The 14,192-nt window shown below is 34.5% G+C and overlaps 1 protein-coding gene across 1 annotated transcript in view; it reads right to left on the minus strand.

Moving 5' to 3' along the window:
* Nucleotides 1-14,192, minus strand: part of LOC139489518 (uncharacterized) — a 50,691-nt gene that overhangs the window by 28,343 nt on the left and 8,156 nt on the right. The gene's annotated exons all lie outside the window — the stretch shown is intronic.

Below are 14,192 nucleotides of genomic sequence, written 5' to 3' on the forward strand. Positions count from 1 at the left end.
TTTTATGGTTGATATAAGGGCCTTAGAGGGATGGTTGTATTATGCACTGATTGTACAGTGGGAAGTTTTGATCACATTTTAAGATTTATATATTATCCACAGCAATACAATGTATTAGGACATTTTAAGTATTCATTTATGGTTTAGATATTTGTATGATCCTAAGATTAAAGAATTTATCATCCTAACTTTAAATAATCAATTATGAAACAGAAAAATCTCCATTGAATCATGTCAGCATCTGGGTTGTTGCTGCATGTGAAAACACACTGATTTTCTCAATAACTTTTTTAATTAAAATAGAACAATAAAAATTCATGGAGAATTATTATTTAAAGAGATTCAATACAGAAAGGGATATTAATATTTTTTTTAAAGATAGAATATCCATTTGCCATACCTCTCAAATTGGTATAGATTTAAAAGTTATATGAACAATTAAAAAAATATACATGCAACATGCAATTTAATTGTGTAACTAAACATCCTTTGAAATGAATAATTAATTAATAATGTAAACATGATTTTTAAATGATTTATTTATGGATATGTTTGGTATTGGATATTTCATATTTCACTTATGTATACTTTTTATGCCCAACCTACGATAGTAGAGGGGCATTATGTTTTCTGGTATGTGCCTCCGTTCGTCTGTGCGTCCGTTTGTGCGTCTGTCCGTCCGTCTGTGCGTCCATTCGCTTCAGGTTAGAGTTTTTGGTCAAGGTAGTTTTTGAAGAAGTTGAAGTCTAATCAACTTGAAACTTAGTACACATGTTCCCTATGATATGATCTTTCTAATTTTAATTCCAAATTAAAGTTTTGACCCCGATTTCACGGTCCACTGAACATAGAAAATGATAGTGCGAGTGGGGCATCCGTGTACTTGGGACACATTCTTGTTTATATATATGTTCCAGACCATATGAGTATTTGGACCGTACGCGTACGGTCCGGACCGTATACGTATACTCGTACGGTCCGACCATACGCGTACGGTCGGACCGTATGAGTATACGCGTACGGTCCAGCTGATGTTTTGGGATCATATGGGTTTAATTTAAACAAACATTTATCAAAATCTTTATTTTTAGTTATACAAATTGTTATTATTACATGTATATGGATAAAATGATTAAGCGAACAATTGAAATTAAATGTGTGTTTATTTGTATATCCGTGAATCCTATTTTGGTACTCAAGGTGACACTGACTTCCACAAAGAACGTCATATTTTTTTTTTTATAGTAACGTAATTTGTTCATGCACGTTCCTTTGCATTTCTTTTTTTTTTGTAAAGTTCCTAAATATTCTAAAACGATTGTCCTCCCACTCTAAGTTTACTTCCGATAACTTCAATTCCAATGAGCATACTTGGCTTCAATTTATGAATTACTGACATGCTAAATACAGGAGATTAACAGATTGAATAAACGTGATTTTTAAATAGTTATAATATATATTTTTTTTTTATTTCAATTACTATCGTAATTTTTACATTAATTTGAGATATAAGTTATGTTGATCTGTTATATACATTTGTATCTGATAAACGTGACCAACTTCTTAATATTAGTCAGACCGTACGCGTACGGTCCGACCGTATGCGTATTTTGAAAATGTACGCATACGGTCCAGACCGTACGCGTACGGTCCAAATACTCATACGGTCTGGAACATATATAATACATGTGATGATGTAAGCTACCAGGATCAGTAGTGTTATTTTTATTTGTTTACATTAAAAAAATGACAACAAAATGTACTATAACAAAAGTATAAATTTAAAGTTAAAAAGTATTTTCTTGGTTTGTGAAGTTCTAAATTTTAGATTTCTGTAGAAACATTTAGTGTTTAGTTATGAAACTTTTTGACAGAAGAGGGATGTACACAAAACTTCATGGTTGAAATTTTGTATAATTGAAATCTTTAGTGGATTAAACTGCCATAAAAATTTAGAAGTGTGATAATTTTATATTATGCAGATATAGTTTTGATTTTTTTGTACTATTTTTACAGCATTATAGTTTATTTGTAATATGTATATAAATATCTCATTGGTTCATCTACAAATGCCATCATCACTCATATACTGTTTACATCTATCATTCAAATAAAGAGTTTGTAATAAAAAACAGTGTTATGCATACTGGAAAACATGGAAATTGCTATTTACTTAGAAGATTAACATTTACCCAAATACAGTTGTAAATTCTAATTTGAAAAAAATCAAGAAGTTAATTGAAATTAAAATTGTAAGTCCAATTGGTAATTTTGACCCAATACTGTTCTGTTTAAATACATTTGGTGGCTGTCATTTGATGTAACAAGACACATGAACTACCGGTAGTATATATTTTTTATAGGGGCCAGCTGAAGATCACCTCTGTGAAAAACAATTGGTGGCCTACGGCTGTTGTCTACTCTTTGGTCGGGTTGTTATCTCTTTGACACATTCCTCATTTCCATTCTCAATTTTACATATTCAGCACCATAGCTAAGGTTTTAACAGTTTCCTCCTAATAAAGTAGATTCCAGGTGCAGATCCAGAATTTTGATAAAGCTGGGTGGCCCTGTCAAGCCAAAGTTTGAAGTGAAACTTGCGAAAAGTCTATTCATTTATCATATGTGAAGCTCCACCATCCCAATTCCCCCTAGATCCTCCTCTGAATGTAACATCATAACATCTATAAAGGTAGTTACAGTTACTTCCAAATATAGTTTTACATAGCCCATCTTGCATCACTACAGCTAAGGTTATTAGCTATACTACCTAAAAAAGCGTGACACAATGTTACGCCCCGAATTTAATGTGTTAATCAATGGCCACAGCCACACTGTTTTGAATTTCATTCTAAATGCAGTGCACCAAGGAAATTTGCTGCACCGAGTACGCTTGGTATTTGAATGATGTGCAACCTCAATACAGCTAAGGTTGTTTCGGTTACTTTACAATGTAGGTTGAATAACAAATTTTACATCACTGCAGCTATGGTTCATGATATATCAAAACAGCCAAGATTGTTGCAGTTAATTTCCAATATAGATGGACATAGCAGATTTTAAATCACCACAGTTAATGTTGTTCCAGTACTTACCAATATAGCTTGAAATAGCAGAATAAACACAAATACAACAGTTTCTTTCCAATATAGATGGACATAACAGATTTTGAATCACAACAGCTATGGTTCGATTCTTACTGTCTTCTTTACAACATCATTTATAACAGGGGGAGTACCATTTAACGAGAGGAATGTCCATGCAAGTCCAATTTTCAGTAAAGGTTAAAGATACAAGGCAGAGAACTATCTACCAATATCATTCATATGCTCAAGGAACACATGACATTATGAAACATGCAGATATCTACAGTCCTCTATATCCACGTTGCAACACGGTTTTTGTGATAAAAGATCATGTGAAATCCAGTTAATTGCATTTGTGGACGATATCACCAACAACAGGAGAGCAGAAAGCAAACAGATCTACTCGTATTAATGGATTTTTCGAAAGCTTTTGATAAGGTTAGTCGTAGTCTCCTCTGTGGTATCCAAGAACAAGTCAGTAAGTGTATTGCTAGCTTTTTGCTTCATCACTCGAGCAGTAGCTGAGCCTGTGGATGGAGAAAGCTCATCTCATATTGTTGCAGAGTAGTACCCAAAGGTTCTGTACTTGTGCATACATTATTTCTGTTGCCGAGTCAAGAATACCCAAAGGTTCTGTACTTGTGCATACATTATTTCTGTTGCCGAGTCAGGAGTACCCAAAGGTTCTGTACTTGTGCATACATTATTTCTGTTGCCGAGTCGGAAGTACCCAAAGGTTCTGTACTTGTGCATACATTATTTCTGTTGCCGAGTCGGGAGTACCCAAAGGTTCTGTACTTGTGCATACATTATTTCTGATTTACAGAGTCGGGAGTACCCAAAGGTTCTGTACTTGTGCATACATTATTTCTGTTTTACATCAACGACATGGCAGATTGGATTAAATCTACTGTCTGATTATTTAAAAATGATACAATAGCCTACATCACAATATCTTCAGACAAAGATCCATATGATTACTAAAAGATCTGAGACAAACTTGGGATTTGGGAACGAAATGAAAATGTCCATCCATCCAATGCAATGTGCTCACCATCAGCAGAAAAAAAACAATACACATTCCATAGGCGGATCCAGGGGGCCAGGGGGGGCCGCCTCCCGCCCCCCTTTCGTGGGAAAAATTTGGTTGATTATATAGGGCGGAATCATTGAAGCATGACTGGAGCCCACCCCCCCCCCCCCTTTTAGGTCAGTCAGCGGCACCCCCCCCCCCTTTTAGGTCAGTCAGCGCCCTCCCCCCTTTAGGAAAAGTTCTGGATCCGCCACTGCATTCTTGAATCAGTCAGTTGTGCAAAACATCTAGGCTGCACCCGATTTACAACAGAACTCGGATGGAATGACCATGTAAGCAACATCTGTAACATGGCAAATGGAAAAGGAGAATTCATACAAAACAATACGACCAATTGTAAAATACGCCTGTCCAGTATGGGATCCAGAGACTGACCAACTTGAGAAGGTCTTGAGAAACAAACATCATAACACAAGTGTCAGTACGATGCTCCAAACCCTATAATGAACATCCCTAGAACAAAAGAGAAAAGAAGCGAGACTCAACATGCTCTAAAAATAGAGGACAACAAAGCGGTCATATCAAAAGAAAGTCGTATAATTCATTCATTTAACCTCAAGTTTCTAAGTTTCTCTTCGATGTGGCTAGAAATAGGAAAATTTACTTTATTCAAACCGAAGTAGCTAAAGCTTTTATTTCCAATGCATCTCGAAAACAAAATACTAAAAGGTTTCAGCAATTTTCAGATGAAGCTGAGCTTGTCTTATAAAGATAAAGGGAGGTGTTGGGTAGCTAGCTAAAGAAACAACAATACTGACAACAACATGATAGTGTAACAAGTACTTCCAAAGATATCCTTGCAGCACCACATGTAAACAAGCAAAGGACTTTGGACATGGGGTAAAGCTATTGTGTGTTGAATTTATCAACAATTCTTTTATTCTTAATTTCGATAGTTGTACAAAGTTACAAACACATGTATGAACAGTATATCAGAACGAGTCAGAAACTGTGTCAGTAGATGCTTTGTAACTGATGTACAGCAGATTAAAATTAAATTTTAGAACCGTATTTCGAAGTTTAATGTGGCGTCTATTCTTCAGAACTAGTTAGTAAACGTTATTGTTTAAGGGTCAGATGAAGCAGGCCTCCGGATTTGGAATTTTCTCTCTACGTCGAAGACCGTGATATTGGTGACATTGGGTTGTTTTCTGCTCTTTTGCTGATGTCTCGTTGACTCATTCGCTATTTCCATTCTCATTCCGATTGTAACTTATTCTATTTTACAATAACTAAATTGACCTTAATTCTATTTCTAGAGCAACAAGATATACCAGACCATTTGACTCCATTGACATGTGCAAGGATTGCTATATATAAGTTATAGTTCCTGTAGCTGTAGCTGAATATTTAACCAGATATTTTTTCCGGCATTCCAGCCTAAGGTTTTGTTTTTAGCTTACTTAATACAGCGCTTTTTTTTTTGTTGCTGTTGCTTCTTATACATTAATCATAGACAACGTTCAAAAAGTAAATACGAAAGTACTAAAAAACGGGATACTAGTAATTTGTTTGCAGGTTTCATCAATAGATAAATTACAAGATGTGAATACTAGAAATAAACAAACAAATGAAGCTAATACTAACAATGACCACTGCCCTTTCCTCGATCTTGATATCTATATCACTAACGGAAAGCTGAATACTAACATTTATGATAAAAGAGATGATTTTTCGTTTCCTATCGTTAGTTATCCATTTTTAGATGGTGACGTTCCCTTGTCACCATCTTACGAAGTTTATATATCTCAACTTGTACGATTCGCTCGTGTATGTAAAAATGTTTTAGATTTTAACGAGAGAAATTTATGTATTACTGAACAATCATTACACCAGGGTTTTCGATATCACAAACTAGTCAAAACATTTACTAAATTTTATCATCGGTATAAGGACATCATTCGTAAATATAGCTCAACATGCAGACTTCTTATACGTTCAGGTATTTCACATCCATTTTTTTTATGAAAATATTCTTTATAAAGCACAAAGGTGTCAGTATTCACCTCAAAAACTAACAAAACCTTTGACTAGACTTATTAAGAAGGGATATAGTTACGATACTGTTGTCAGGTCATTAAAGATTGCATATTTTGGCGTTAATATTGATTCACTTATAGGGTCTTTGCATCGGAACTAAACACATTTATTAAAAAACCAGTTGTTGGCATGACACGGGTTATGTTCTTCTCATATATGTTATAATGGTATGATACTAAACCCCGAACGGGAAGGATTGTGCCTGATGTTCATATGATGAAATCATAATCTTTCAGTCAGTTTAATTGAAGTCTGGAGCTGACATGTCAGTTAACTGCTAGTAGTCTGTTGTTATTTATGTATTATTGTCATTTTGTTTATTTTCTTTGGTTACATCTTCTGACATCAGACTCGGATTTCTCTTGAACTGAATTTTAATGTGCGTATTGTTATGCGTTTACTTTTCTACATTGGCTAGAGGTATAGGGGAAGGGTTGAGATCTCACAAACATGTTTAACCCCGCCGCATTTTTGCGCCTGTCCCAAGTCAGGAGCCTCTTGCCTTTGTTAGTCTTGTATTATTTTAATTTTAGTTTCTTGTGTACAATTTGGAAATAAGTATGGCGTTCATTATCACTGAACTAGTATATATTTGTTTAGAGGTCAGTTGAAGGACGCCTCCGGGTGCGGGAATTTCTCGATACATTGAAGACCTGTTGGTGACCTTCTGCTGTTGGTTTTTTTCTATGGTCGGGTTGTTGTCTCTTTGGCACATTCCCCATTTCCATTCTCAATTTTAAAAATGGTTTGTTGCAAAAGACAATAGTATAGGAAAAACATTGAGTTATCTAATCTTTGCACGAGTATTCTTCATTCTAGGCTAAAAGATATGTATTTATGGTACAATATGGAATATATAGTGTTTGGAATTAAGTAAGTTAAGTTTGTGTGATACTTGTAGTATTCCTAGCCAAAAACTGATATGGCTTCTTAATGTAGAGAATCTTGATATCTTGGTATCTGTCTGTGAGTTAGTTACAAAATATAACTTGAAAGATAAATATTTAAATCAGGCTTTTTGCACTAGGCATGAGGTTGGCATGGTGGGGTACAGTACACATCGTATAAGTTCTATTACCTTTCTGTTTGTGATATTTTTGATTAAACTGGTAATATTTTATCTTTTTCGTAATATGTGCACTTTGGCATGTCAATTAGCATTGTCCCTTGGTGCCTCTTGCAGTTGTGTCACTTTAAATAGTACTGACTTCTCTGCACCAGGCACGAGGAAGACATACTAGCTATGTGCAACTTCTTACAATATCTTATCATATCATTAATGGCCCGATACACATTTCAAAAGTTAATATGCACGCACCATGCCTGAGACAAAGGTTGTATTTATACTCCTATATATATACTAGTATACTGATATATATGAAAACTGTTGTTTCTTACTATTTGTGTTTGTAACTATGTATACTGTATTGTTTATTATATTTGTAAAAGAATAATATTATAATGATATTATATTATGCTCCTTTCTGAGCCCATTTTATGGAAATAAAGCACTTTTTCTCCATCTTCCTCTTCTTGTAGTTAAACCTTCAAATCACATTCAACATTCAAGTTCAATAATAAGTATTGTTTAATGGACGATATATTTGAACACATTATATTTCCAACTTGCATTATGCTTTCAACTTGCAGAAGCACAATTAGTTGTTAAATAGGTGTTATGAGTTGTGTACTAATGCAATGTAGCTATGGACTCGTATTGTTTCGACATTTTCTTAAACCTTTACTTCCATACAATTATATGTTGACAATACACTTGGAATTGGTATGTTTGAAGGTTTTTTGCAACAAACAGATCATCGACATTTTAACTATGTTCCTCGTTCCTTCTTTCTTATGAGGCAGGCTTGTAAGTTACCACAGAAACACTTACTTATGTCTAGTAATAGACAACCCGTGTCAGTTGAGAGCTATAATCCGTTCGATAAGAGATAATGTCACTCTATCATGAACTTTCAACACTGCCAGTATATAGAGTACATATCTACAAGTTCGTACGGTATGCCAATGCTTGCATTTCCAACCATGATTTCTTTGACGGGGTAGAGACTCATAGGGAAGTGGAGCAGTAACAGCTTATCCTCCGGATCACCTAAGTTCACTCCCAATTGTTAGTGGGGTTCGTGTTGGTCAAACTTTCGGTGAAGTATAACAAAAAGTGTCTTGTTGTCTTGCGCTTTTGTCGAAAACGAAAGTCGAACAAAGCGAGACATAGAGATGAAAATACGGCCGAGGAGGCATTAGCGCTTTACAAAAAAGTGTATGAAGCTTTATATGTCATGTGTTAGAAGACGTCTTTGCATGCCTTATGTTCTAAAGTTTCTATCAGGCATTCGACTATAGTCCTTAACCTCAGGTTCATGGTTCAGCATCTGCTTAAAACACATTTGTCAATTGAGTTTTCAGTTATGATTTGTTTCCGTTCACCTGACCGTGGTCTTATTTTGACCTCATTTTCATGATTCAGTGGTCAACGTTACATATTTCACCTTTCTGATATATAACTATAAGTAGAAAATCAACTATTCCTGGTGTATGGCATGATTGTAAAGTATGTCCGTATGGCAGGGTTCATCCGTCCTTGACTTGATATTCATTGTTCAACGTTAGGTTTTCATAATTAACATAGGTAACCATATATTTATTTATCTGAAAGGTGACTGAAGTATCGGCGAAGTATGGTCACTTTTGATCTTCCTACAAAACGGCCGATTAAAATCCTTGCCAACGTGGAAAGTCCGTTTAGATGTGCATGCGGAATGTGTAAAAAGGCAGCCATGCGAGTTCAAAATCAGGACGTTAAATCCCATGTCTCCTGTAGAGAGAGTGTCGCACTCTATGCACATTACGAACTCTGTTTACAACTCTATAGTTTGACATTACAGATATTACATCACTACAACTATGGTTGTTGCTAGAAATCTTAACTTGATCTTTTTGACATAATATGTAAACGCACTTTAAAAAAACCCAACCCTACCATACTTGACATAATCCCTATATATAATACAGTTGACAAAAAAACTCATCCATTCACGCACTTGGCATAATCGTTATATACAGTTAACAAAAAACCTTATCCATTCACACACTTGGCATAATCCCTATATACAGTTGACAAAAAAACTTATTCATTCACACACTTGGCATAATCCTTAAATACAGTTAACAAAAAACCTTATCCATTCACGCACTTGCCATAATCCCTATATACAGTTAACAAAAAACCTTATCCATTCACGCACTTGGCATAATCGTTATATACAGTTAACAAAAAACCTATCCATTCACGCACTTGGCATAATCTCTATACAGTTAACAAATAAACTTATCCATTCACGCACTTGGCATAATCGTTATATACAGTTAACAAAAAACCTATCCATTCACGCACTTGGCATAATCTCTATACAGTTAACAAATAAACTTATCCATTCACGCACTTGGCATAATCGGTATATACAGTTAACAAAAAAACCTATCCATTCACGCACTTGGCATAATCTCTATACAGTTAACAAATAAACTTATCCATTCACGCACTTGGCATAATCGTTATATACAGTTAACAAAAAAACTTATCCATTCACACACTTGGCATAATCCCTATATACAGTTGACAAAAAAACTTATTCATTCACACACTTGGCATAATCCTTATAAACAGTTAACTAAAACCTTATCCATGCACGCACTTGGCATAATCCCTTTATACAGTTAACAAAAAACCTTATCCATTCACGCACTTGGCATAATCCCTATATACAGTTGACAAAAAAAATTATTCATTCACACACTTGGCATAATCCTTATATACAGTTAACTAAAACCTTATCCATGCACGCACTTTGCATAATCCCTATATACAGTTGACAAAAAACTTATTCATTCACACTTGGTATAATCCTTATATACAGTTAACTTAAACCTTATCCATTCACGCACTTGGCATAATCCCTATATACAGTTAACAAAAAACCTTATCCATTCACGAACTTGGCATTATCCCTATATATATATACAGTTGACAAAAAAAACTTATTCATTCACACACTTGGCATAATCCTTATATACAGTTGCCAAAAAAACTTATTCTTTCACGCACTTTGCATAATCCCTATATACGGTTGACAAAAAAAACGTTATCCATTCACACACTTGGCATAATCAATATAGGCTATACATACTTGAAAATAAAACTTACACGTGCATGACATAAAACCTTCACGCAATTGACAAAAACCTTACACGCACTTAACATAATCCCTAAACGCTCTTGACACAATCCCTAAACGCACTTAATATAATCCCTACAAGCAAATATTCAACTTTGATGGAATAAAAAAATAGTTGCATGGCTAAGAACAGATGACAACACTTTTTCCAAACAGACATGACGTATACCTTACAAATTAAAAAGGCTAACATAAAGTATCTGAGAAACGGACCTAATGACGAAACATTTAACGTTAACTTGGCCAATGAGTTGCAGATTTTAAATCATAATAAGTTTCTCCCCAATATAACAATTTTTGTCAAGTACATGTAGGAATTATGTACATCGAGGGTAATTTTTTTGTCAAGTAAGTGCGAGAGGACTTTTGCTCAAGTGTGTGCAGGGTTTTTGTCATGTTCGTGAAAGGTTTATGTCAAGTGCTTGTAGGGGTTATTTCAAGTGCTTGTAGGGATTATTTGAAGTGCGAGTTCAAGGCACCGCAATGACAAAATGATAAAAATTTTAAACGGCAACCTACAGAGCTAATTTATGACAAAACAAACAAATCAGATCCAGCAGACAACAAACCACCCAATGAAAGCCAATATAAAATTCAAGACTTCAGTCTTGGGACAGGAATGTATAGAATTGTGCGGGAGAGCTAACCCCCTCCCCTCACCGATAAAAAAAAAAAACCCAACACACATTGTAACAATGGTATAACAACACCACATAAGAACATAAAATGTTATTATATCGACATAAAATAAATAATTGTCTACGGTCGCGTAGTCTTCTGAACGATTGCAAAGAAGCCAACATTTGCTGTCTTTGTATCGTACCATACAAGGTGTCATCTCTCCGCGTCTCAAAACATATCGCACAGCAAATCGGGGAGTTTTTTTGTCGGGAGTTAGAAACTCAGGTGACCATATTTCTACCCCAAAGTCAGAATTTGGGAAGAGCTTTATAATTTGAAAATAAACATTTTTCATCATCCTACTGATAAGCAAGGTAATGAGACTATTAAAGGAATGATTGTCGAAAACTGGAAATATATTTGAAAGTCTAGACCTAAAACCGCTTTGGTAACTGGTACGTAAAAATGAGTGAACTCAATGAGTTATATATATGTAACTTTAACACTTTCATAGATATACATGTAACAAATTAAATGTCTGGTAAATAGAAGTAAAAATTATATAATACACGTAAATTTCGTAAAATGTGCAGCAATGTTTGCTGTTTATTGATATTTCTCTCGATATTCTGCCATACGAATTTTCTTCAAAGTTTAAAATTATATGTTATTGTTATTAAAATTTCAATAATAATGATCTAACCAAATTAGTTTGTTGAATATGAAAAGATAAATCTTCTGTACAGCATGGAAAAATCTCCAAATCGTGAAGTTTAAACTTTCGACTTATGTTAAATGCAGACACTATAGGACGATTTATACAACAGAAATAAATTTGATAACTCCCTATAATTTTCAATAAAACGAAAATTTAAGTGACAACAACATATCAATGTTGATGAAATTCGTGGGGTAAGTTAATGTTTATTAAATTCGTGTTAATAAACATGGCAAATTATTCCATATTTTTGCACTATTTATACATGCATGTATCTCCGCCGCATTTTTGCGCCTGTCCCAAGTCAGGAGCCTCTGGCCTTTGTTAGTCTTGCATTATTTTAATTTTAGTTTCTTGTGTACAATTTGGAAATTAGTATGGCGTTCCGATTATCACTGGACTAGTAATATATATTTGTTTATGGGCCAGCTGAAGGACGCCTCCGGGTGCGGAAATTTCTCGCTACATTGAAGACCTGTTGGTGACCCTCTGCTGTTGTTTTTTATTTGGTCGGGTTGTTGTCTCTTTGACACATTCCCCATTTCCATTCTCAATTTTATGTATCTCGTTTACATTTGTAAAATTGAGAATGGAAACGGGGAGTGTGTCAAAGAGACAAAACCCGGACAAAGAGCAGAAAATAGGCGAAGGACACTTACATATGGATCTTCAAAAATATCCGAGAAAATCACGAACCCAGAGTCGAGCTTCAGTTGGTCCCTTAAAAGATGTATACTAGTTCAACAAAAATGGACGTCACACCAGAGACATATAATACAGAGACATATAATACATGTATTATATGTCTCTGGTCACACTAAACTCCGAAACATATTTAAATAGGCACTGGCTACGGTTACATGGAAATGTAACAATAATAAAAATATTGTTGTTACATTGGAGACTAAATGCCGGAATGCATGGTTGGGTAAGGACCTGTTTAATTACGAATGTAACAATAATTATTGAGGCTACGGTTACATTGCGTTATTGTTACATGAAAAAAAAGCAATGTACGATGAGACTAGTAATATGTACTAAAAAAAAAAGTTGAGGACATTTATTACATACATTTATAACATACAATTTATTTACTGTAATTTTTTATTTACAATAACAATTTCTACAAATCCAGTAAGTTGTTTTAAAGTCCGACGCATTTTTGATGAACGAAATTACATCCTTCACGGATACGTGTACATACAGAATTTAAGTTAGTATTTAAGTTACAGTTAGCAAACTTTGCTTTTGATTATCAATTTGCGTCAAGTTATAAAGCTGTATGAAATGTATGTCTTGATATTGTTTCAGTTTCGTTTAAAACGCATCCCAAGTTTTATTTTTTTCACCATAAACAAAATTGGTCCAAAGTATAATGACAGTAATAAGAGTAGGTGTGCAGTTAAATACTTTAAAAAAGTGAAACCATTGAACAATATTTTACGCCTTTGACAGTCACACTCCATAGGCGGATCCAGGGGGACCTGGGGGCCCGGGTCCCCCCTTTCGTGGGAAAAAGTTGGTTGATTATATAGGGAATCATTGAAGCATGACTGGAGCGGGCCCCCTCTTAGGTCAGTCAGCGGGCCTCCCTTAGGAAAGTTCTGGATCCGCCACTGCACTCCTAATCTTGAGTAGTATTTTTAAGAACATCAAAACCATTAATACCTAGTAAAACATTTGTTGAATAATAATATTTTATTATTTATCAGTATTAAATTACAAGTATTGTTTAGTACATATGAAAGAATGAAGCAATACAACTACAGAAGATTTAAGTTTAATCAAACTAGCGTACATTGCTGTTTTTCATGTAACAATAACGTAATGTAACCGTAGCCTCAGTAATTATTGTTACATTTGTAATTAATCGGTTCCTCACCCAACTTTGCATTCCGGCAATTAGTCTCCAATGTAACAATAATATTTTTATTATTGTTACATTTCCATGTAACCGTAGCCAGTGCCTTTAAATAAACCAAAATAAAAAAAAATAAAAAATTTACCTGACAAACATAGGCTAGTAGAGGTTTCCAACTTAGTACAGGACAAAAAATGTCACAGGTTAATCCATCTAATTTTTCTCCGAAATTATAAAAGTTAATCCTATATTCATTTGAAGTTCCACGTGCTCTATATAGTTGCCTTGCAAAATTTCACAATAATTCGCGCAATTTCGGTAAAATGCACATTTACGTTCATGTTACCTTTAATCAAGGATTTTTATAGTGAGAAGGATAAGAATTATTATATCATATGTATACAATGTCTTGTTTTTTTCAATAGTTTTAAGGCCATGACGTTTTCCCTAATTCCTCTTTCTTTTAACTGAGGCTACTATAAACTGAGACTACTATAGTAGTCTCAGCTTCTAATGGTGA

The sequence above is a fragment of the Mytilus edulis genome, chromosome 9, assembly GCF_963676685.1.
Source record: "Mytilus edulis chromosome 9, xbMytEdul2.2, whole genome shotgun sequence".
Taxonomy (NCBI): domain Eukaryota; kingdom Metazoa; phylum Mollusca; class Bivalvia; order Mytilida; family Mytilidae; genus Mytilus; species Mytilus edulis.